At 40.5% G+C, this 7,856-nt stretch overlaps 1 pseudogene across 1 annotated transcript; it reads right to left on the bottom strand.

The window, feature by feature from the left end:
• Positions 1-267: 267 nt before the first annotated feature.
• Positions 268-663, bottom strand: LOC308278847 (small ribosomal subunit protein eS17-like; annotated as a pseudogene). Its single transcript has one exon. The product of its transcript is annotated as a small ribosomal subunit protein eS17-like (transcript).
• Between the last annotated feature and the right edge of the window lie 7,193 nt (positions 664-7,856).

The following is a 7,856-nucleotide window of genomic DNA, read 5'->3' on the forward strand; positions in this document are numbered from 1 at the left end:
ATAGAAACTTTAATGCTCAGAGGCATTTAACTCTGAGCTATACTCCTAGCTTTATTTATTTATTTATTTATTTATTTATTTTGGACACAGTGTCCCACTCAGTTACCACTGCTAGTCTCAAACCTGTGATTCTCCTGCCTCAGCCTCCCAAGTACTGAGAATAGAGATAAGCATCACCATGCCCAGCTAGAGCACCTATTTTTATTTTTTATTTTTTTCCCGTGGTAGTCCCAGGCTTATTGAAAATATTATAGCATAGCAAAAGACTCAGTCAGCCCCACGTGATGTTTTGAAGTTCATCCCGACTGTAGGCTGAGTGACCTGCAGGTTGGAGAGGCTGCCAAAGTCCAAAAGCTTCAGCATTTTCTTAGTGTCAGGATCTACTTCAGTGATCTCCTGATCCAGAGATGAGACCTCAGGAACATCGTTCTCTCTCCTCCTCCTGCAGCTTGATGGAGATGCCTCTCACAGGGCCTCTCTGAATCCGCTTTATCATCTTTATGACATAGCCTGCGATCTTATTGTATAGCTTCTTGCTGGGATAATGGCAATCACCTCGCACACGCGCTTGCTGGTGTGGAAGTCATTGCCCAGCCGGGTGTGGCACTTTTTAATGATGACCCGGGCTGGCTTCTTCATGGTTTTGGTGCGCACGTGACCCATGACGGCGGTCGCCGGGAAAGAGCAAAGACCTTTTTTTAAAAATAGCAACATTTCTCAAAGTGATCTCTAGATTCAATGCAATGCCTATCAAAATTCCAGCTTGCTAGCTGGACATGGTAGTATAACCTTGTAATTCTAGTACTTGGAAGTCTGAGAGGAGGATCCAAGTTCGGGGCCAGCCTCAGCTACTTAGGCCCTCTGCCACTTAGTGAAACCCTGTTTCAAAAATAAAGAATAAAAAATCGGGCTGGGGGTATAGCTTGGAGGTAGAATGTCCCTGGATTCAATCCTCAGCACCACACACACACACACACACATCCCAGCTTGCTTTATGGCAGTAATTGACAAGCTGATCTTAAAATTCACATGGAAAGCTGGGCGTGGTGGCGCACGCTTGTAATCCCTGCGCTTGGGAGGCTGAGACAGGAGGATCGCACAGGTTCGAAGCCAGCCTCAGCTACTTAGTGAGGCTCTCAGCAACTTAGTGAGATCCTGTTTCCAAATAAAATATAAAAAAAAGGTCTGGGAGTATAGCCCAGAGGTAGAAAGCCTCTGGGTTCCACCTCCAGTACCACACACACACAAAAAAAAAACATTCACATGGAAATGCAAGAGATCCACAATAGACAAAATAATCTCGAAAAAGAAAAGCAAAGTTAAAGGACTTATACTTCCTGATTTCAAAACTTAATACACAGCTACAGCAATCAAGACAGTATGCGATAGGCATAAAGACAGACACAGACCAATGGGATAGGACTGACATTCCAGAAATACACCCAGCCCTATGGTCAAAGGATTTTTACCAAGGACACTAAGACCATTCAATTTCGAGAGTAGTCATTCAAAAAATATTTTTGGGACAACTAGATATCTATTTGTAAAAGAATGAAGTTGTATCTTTACCTCACAACATACACAACTGTTATTTCAAAGTAAATCAAAGATCTATATGGAAGAGTTATATCTGTAAAATGCTTAGAAGAAAATATAAAAGTAAATCTTTATGGCCTTTGGTCAGACAGCAGATTCTTACATATGACATTCAAAAGCACAAGCAACAATAGAAAAATAGATAAATTTGACTCCACTAAAATTTAAAATTCTGCTGTAAGCAATACCATCAAGAAAGAAGACAACCAAAGGATGAGAGAGAATATTTTCAAATCTCATATTTATTTTATGTTTATGGTACTGGGGATTGAACCCTGGTCATTTGCCTCCGAGCTATAACCTCATCCCTGTTTTATTTTTATTTCAAATCAGGATCTCACTAAGTTAATGAGAGTCTCACTATTTGCTTTGGCTGTCCTTGAACCTGTGATCCTCCTCTCTCAGCCTCCTAAGTACTGGGTTTAGAGAAGTGCCTGGATCTTCTATTTTAAAAAAAGGATGTATATGCTGAATACATTTATAAAGTTCCCATAACTCAACAATAAAAAGACAACCCAATTCAAGAATGGCCAAAGATCCGAGTAGACATTTTGAGAGGAGGTACACATTCCAGTAAGAACGTGAAAAGATGATCAACATTGTTAGCCATTAGGGAAATACAAATCAAACCACAATGAGAGAGCACTTTCTACTGAAAAAGAAACGGGATAGCAAGTATTGGTGAGGATCTGGAAAAACCGGAACCCGCATATATTGCTGATGGGAATGTAAATGGTGCAAATTCTTTGTTAAATATTTAAGCATTTTCTCAAAATGTTAAACACAGAGTTACCATAGGACTTGGCAATCTTACTCCTAGGTATATACACAAGAAGAATGCAAACACATGTCTACCCCCAAACTTACATACATGTATTCATTGACACATTATTCACAATAATCAAATAGTGGAAACAACCCTGTATTGGTTGCCTAAAAAATTGCCACACACTGGGTGACTTAACAGAAATTAAGCCGAGTGTGGTGGTGCTTGCTTGTAATGCCAGTACTTGGGAGACTGAGAGAGGAGGATTGCAGGTTCACAGCCAGCCTCAGCTACTTAGTGAGGACCTTCCACAATTTAGTGAGACCAAAATAAAGAATAAAAATAAGGTTGAGGGTGTACATTAGAGGAAGAATGCCCCTGGGTTCCATCCCCAGTACTGCAAAAAATATATTTTTTTTCTTTTTTCTGTCATATTTTTAGAGGCCAGATGCCCCAAATCTAAGTGTTGGTAGGGGAAAACTCCCCCTGAAGAATCTAGATAGAACTCATTCCTTAAGTCTTCAAGCTGCTAGTGCCTCTAGGTGTTCCTTGATTTATTGTGGCTGCCTAATTTCAATCTCTGCCTCAGTCTTTGTGTGTGTGTGTGTGTGTGTGTGTGTGTGTGTGTGTGTGTGTATCTGTGTGGTACTGGAGATGGAACCACGGGCTTTCTACCTCTGAGCTATGCTCCCAGACCTATTTTATAATTTATTTGGAAACAGGGTTTCACTAAATTGCTCAGAGGTTCACTTAGTAGCTGAGGCTGGCTTCGAACCTGTGTGATCCTCCTGTCTCAGCCTCCCAAGCACTGGGACTATAACGGTGCACCACCATGCCTGGCTGCCTCTGCCTTTTCATGACCTTTCCCTCTGTTCTCTGCCTCTCCTCTACATGTCTCTTATTAGGACATTTGCTATTGGGTCTAGGGGCCATTCAGATAGGCAGGCAAATCTCATCTTGAGATCTGTCTCAATCAACATTCTTACTGCTGTAATACAAAATGGATGACCACACAATTTAGAAGAATGATGATTTATTTACTGACAGTTTTTTGCAAATTCTGGGTTCAGTTCTTGTGAGGCCAGGGTCTGGAGCCCAGGGTGTGGCAACAGAAAGTGGAGAGTGTAGAAAGCTCTGCTCTCACATCATGGAGGCTAGAATCGGAGGGAGGGAAGGAGAGAGGGAGAGAGAGAGAGCCAGTGAGTGAGCAAGAGAGTGCAAGGGAGCAGGTGAGGGAATATCCGCAAGGCCACACCCCAAGGGATCTCTTAGTAGCAACCAAGCCAAATTTCCAACATTGCTACCTTGTTTCTGTGAGGGTTAAGGGAACAGTCTAAATCCAAACCATAACACAGGTATGAGCCACCATACCCGACTCAAGTGATGTTTTTAATTACATCTGCAGAGAATCTTTTCCCAAGTAAAGTCCCATTCACAGGTTATAGAGGTTAATATGTAGACATATTTTTTTGGAGGCTACCATTCAACTGACTGCAAACCATCAACCTACGAATGAATACAGAAAATGTGGTTCATCCATACAGTGAAATATTATTTGGCAATGAAAGGAATAAAAGAGTATACATACTGCAGCATGGATGAACTTTGAAAACATATTCTAGGGGGAAAAAGTCAAAGGCCAGGTATTATATAATTCATTTATTTGAAATGTCTATAATGGATAAATCAATAGAAATGAAAAGTAGATCAGTGGTAGCCTAGGACCATGGAGTTTTAATAAGGGGAATGATAGTAGCTACTAATGGATATAGGGTTTCTTTTTGGAGTGACAAAAATATCCTAAAATTAGATTACAGTAGCAGTTGCACAACACTATGAATACACTAAAAACCATTTTGAAATGGTTAACTGTATGATATATGAATTATGTCTCCATACAATTAAAAGATGAGAAATTAAAATTGATAAATGTGCCAGGCATAATGGTGCACACTTGTAATCCCAGTACTTGGGAGGCTGAGACAGGAGGATTGAGGTTCGCAGCCAGCCTCAGCTACTTAGTGAAGCCCTGCGCAACTTAGTGAGACCCTGTTTCAAAATAAAGAATAAAACATAGGGCAGGGGGTATAGCTCAGAGGTTGAATGCCCCTGGGTTACATCCCCAGATGTGCAAAATAATAAATAAATAAATAAATAAATAAATAAATAAATGGTCTGGGAGTGTAGCTCAGAGATAGAATACCCCAAGGTTCAATCCCCAGTATTGAAAAAAATGAATAGTGAATGCAATGAAATGAAATACATCAAATATACTAAAATCCATAGGCTTAAATGACTTTTGTTTTGTACTGGGAATGGAACCTAAGGCTTTACATATTCTAGGCAAGTGTTCTACCACTAAGCTACACCGAAAGCCCTTTTCATTTTATTTTTAAACAGGGTCTTGCTATGTTACTGAGGCTGTCCTTGAACTTAAAATCTTCCTGCCTCAGCTTCCAGAGGAGCTATAATTACAAGTATGATTACCACACCCGACTCAAATGATGTTTTTAAAAAGCTCTTCAGTAATCTTTAGACAATGCTGAGGAACAGAGTTTTTTTAATGGAAATAGGAAAATAAAGATAAGGAACCAAGCATTTTTTTTTACCTTTCCTATATGCACTACCCATCAAGGTATCCAAATAATTAAAGTGTTTCTTACAGAAACATTCTGCCAGATAAAGGCAGAAGAAATGACAAAATTGGAATCTCAGAAACTTGCCAGCCCTGATGAAATAATGGATCTAGGCAGTACTTTTATATAAAAGGTTGATGAGAAGTCTAAAAAGGGAAGCCAACAACATGTGAATCCAATGTTTAATTTTTATCACTAAAAATGGGACAGCCAGACATTTTGGACCTGCTGATGTGATGTGATAGGAAATACACAGTACCACCTACAAAGTATTCTTTCTAATAAAATCAAACCTCAATTTGATCAAACTTCTGAATCTACCTGCTAATTTGTAGGAATATAGAGCTTAAGGGAATATATTAAATGACAGAGACAGCTAGGTAAAATCAGCAAAAAGATTACAAGAAATTTTCTAAGTCAAATGCTTCAATTTTTTTTCTATAAGCAAATAGCAATACAAGAGAGAAATAACCTATCCAAAAGATTTAAGAGTCATATTAATCATATGTGATAAGGGCCCTCGTTTGGTTCCTAGTTTGAAGAAACCAACTGTAAAAAAAATAAAATAAAATAAAGATCGGCATAGTGGCACACACCTATAATCTCAGTGCTTGGGAGGCTGAAACTGGAAGATCGTAGATTCAGACGCCAGCCTCAGCAACTTAGTGAGATTGTTAGCAACTTAATGAGAATTTGTTTCAAAATAAAAAATAAAATAGGGCTGAGGTGTGGCTCATAGATAGAATATCTCTCGGTTCAATTGCCATTACACACACACACACACACACACACACACACACACACACACACACGAGAGAGAGAGAGAGAGAGAGAGAGAGAGACAGACAGACAGACAGACAGACAGACTGACTGACTTGAGAGTATAGAAAACTTTACACACTGAATAGAATCAACCTTAAGAATCTATTGTGCAGCTGCACCAGGCGTGGTCATGCATGCTTGTAATCCTAGCATTTGGGATGCCAAGAAAGGAGGATCACAGTTCGCAGACAGCCTCAGCTACTTAGGCCTTTTGCAACTCAGACCCTGTTTCAAACTAAAGAATAAAACATAGGGCTGGGGGTGCAGCTTGGAGGTAGAATTCCCCTAGGTTCTATCGCCAGTACTGGAAAAAAAAAGAATATGTTGTCAATTGATTATTTAAAAAAGAACTTGTTATATGGTTTTTTTAATTGGGATAGTGGTGGCGCACGCTTGTAATCCCCACGCGTCGGAGGCGGAGACAGGAGGATCGCGCTGGTTCGGAGCCAGCCTTGCTGGCTTAAGAGACCCTGTTTCCAAAAATAAAAAATAGGTCTGGGAGTGTATCCCAGAGGTAGAAGGGCTTCCAGGAACCCCAGTACCACCAAAAAAAAGGGGGGGGGATAGTGGTAATATTTATAGAGAATAGTTTTTAAAATACTTTAGAGACATATACTTAATATTTTTCAATGCAAAAATGTAATGTCTGGGATTAAGATAACCTCATGGTGGGATGAGAATAGTAGCTGCAAATGTAGAGAAACAAGTTTGGCCATATGTTCATAATTGTTGAAACCCCAAACCCCAAAAGCTCAAATGTGGAAAACATGGTCCCCAGTGCAGCAAGGTTCAGAGTGGGGTTTTTGAAAGTAATTGGATTTCGAGGACTCTGACCTCATCAGTAGACTAATTACTGGATTAATCAAATAGATTAATTAATCCATTGGTGACTGAATGGACTATAAGAATGTAGAACCTAGTTGGAAGTAGGTCACTGGGATTATATCCTGCAAGAAGTTTATCCTTTCTCTCTCTCTCTCTCTCTCTCTCTCTCTCTCTCTCTCTCTCTCTCTCTCTCTCCCTCTCTCCCTCTCTCCCTCTCTCCCTCTCTCTCTCCCTCTCTCTTTCCTCTCTGCTTCCTGGCTGCCACGAGCTGAGCAGCTTTCCTCTGCTATGTGCTTCCTCCATGCTGTTCTATTTCAGCTCAGCCCAGAGTAATGGAGCTGCCAACCATGGACTGAGACTTCTGAAACTGAGCCAAAATAAGCTTTACCTCCTCTAACTTGATCTTGTAGGTATTTTGGTCATAGTGACAAAAGTCTGACTAACACATATACTATACTACTAAAGTACATATTTGGGAATGACTCAGAGTAAAAGACTGTTTCTTAAATTCTTTGGAAGCCAGGCGTGGTGGCTCACTCTTGTAATCTCAGCATTCGAGAGGCTGAGACAGGAGAATACGGTTCATGGCCAGCCTCAGCTACTTAGTGAGGCTCTTTGCAAGTCAGTGAGAGCCTGTTTCAAGATAAAGAAAAAAATAAGGCTGGAGGTGTAGCTTGGAGGTATAATGCCCCTGGGTTCCATCCCCAGTACTGCAAATAAATAAATAAATAAATAAATAATCAAATTTTTTGGAACATTAAATTGAGCCCTAAGTATGTTTTTCCTTATCAGTCTATATGTTTTCTTCCTGCTGCTATAGTTTGAATCTGGAATGTCTCCCAAAGACCCATATGTTAAGAGCTTAGGCCAGGTGTGGTGGAGCACACCTATAATCCCAGTACTTGGGAGGCTGAGACAAGACGATCACATGTTCAAGGCCAGCCTCAGCAAGTTAGTGAGGCTCTCTGCAACTCAGGGAGACCCTGTTTCAAACATTAAAAAATATATAATAGGACTGAGGGTGTAGCTTGGTGGTAGAATACACCTGGTTCGATCCATAGCACCACAAGAAAGGAAGGGGCTTGGTTCCAAGGCTGTGGCATTATTTGGAGAGAGTCGCAGGATGTTACGTCATGGGGAATGTCCCCTTGAAGGGGATATTGGGACCCTGGATCCTTCCTCTCTCTCTCTTTGTCCAGGCTGCCATGAGG

Source organism: Muscardinus avellanarius, assembly GCF_963383645.1.
Source record: "Muscardinus avellanarius genome assembly, chromosome: X".
NCBI classification, from domain to species: Eukaryota; Metazoa; Chordata; class Mammalia; order Rodentia; family Gliridae; genus Muscardinus; species Muscardinus avellanarius.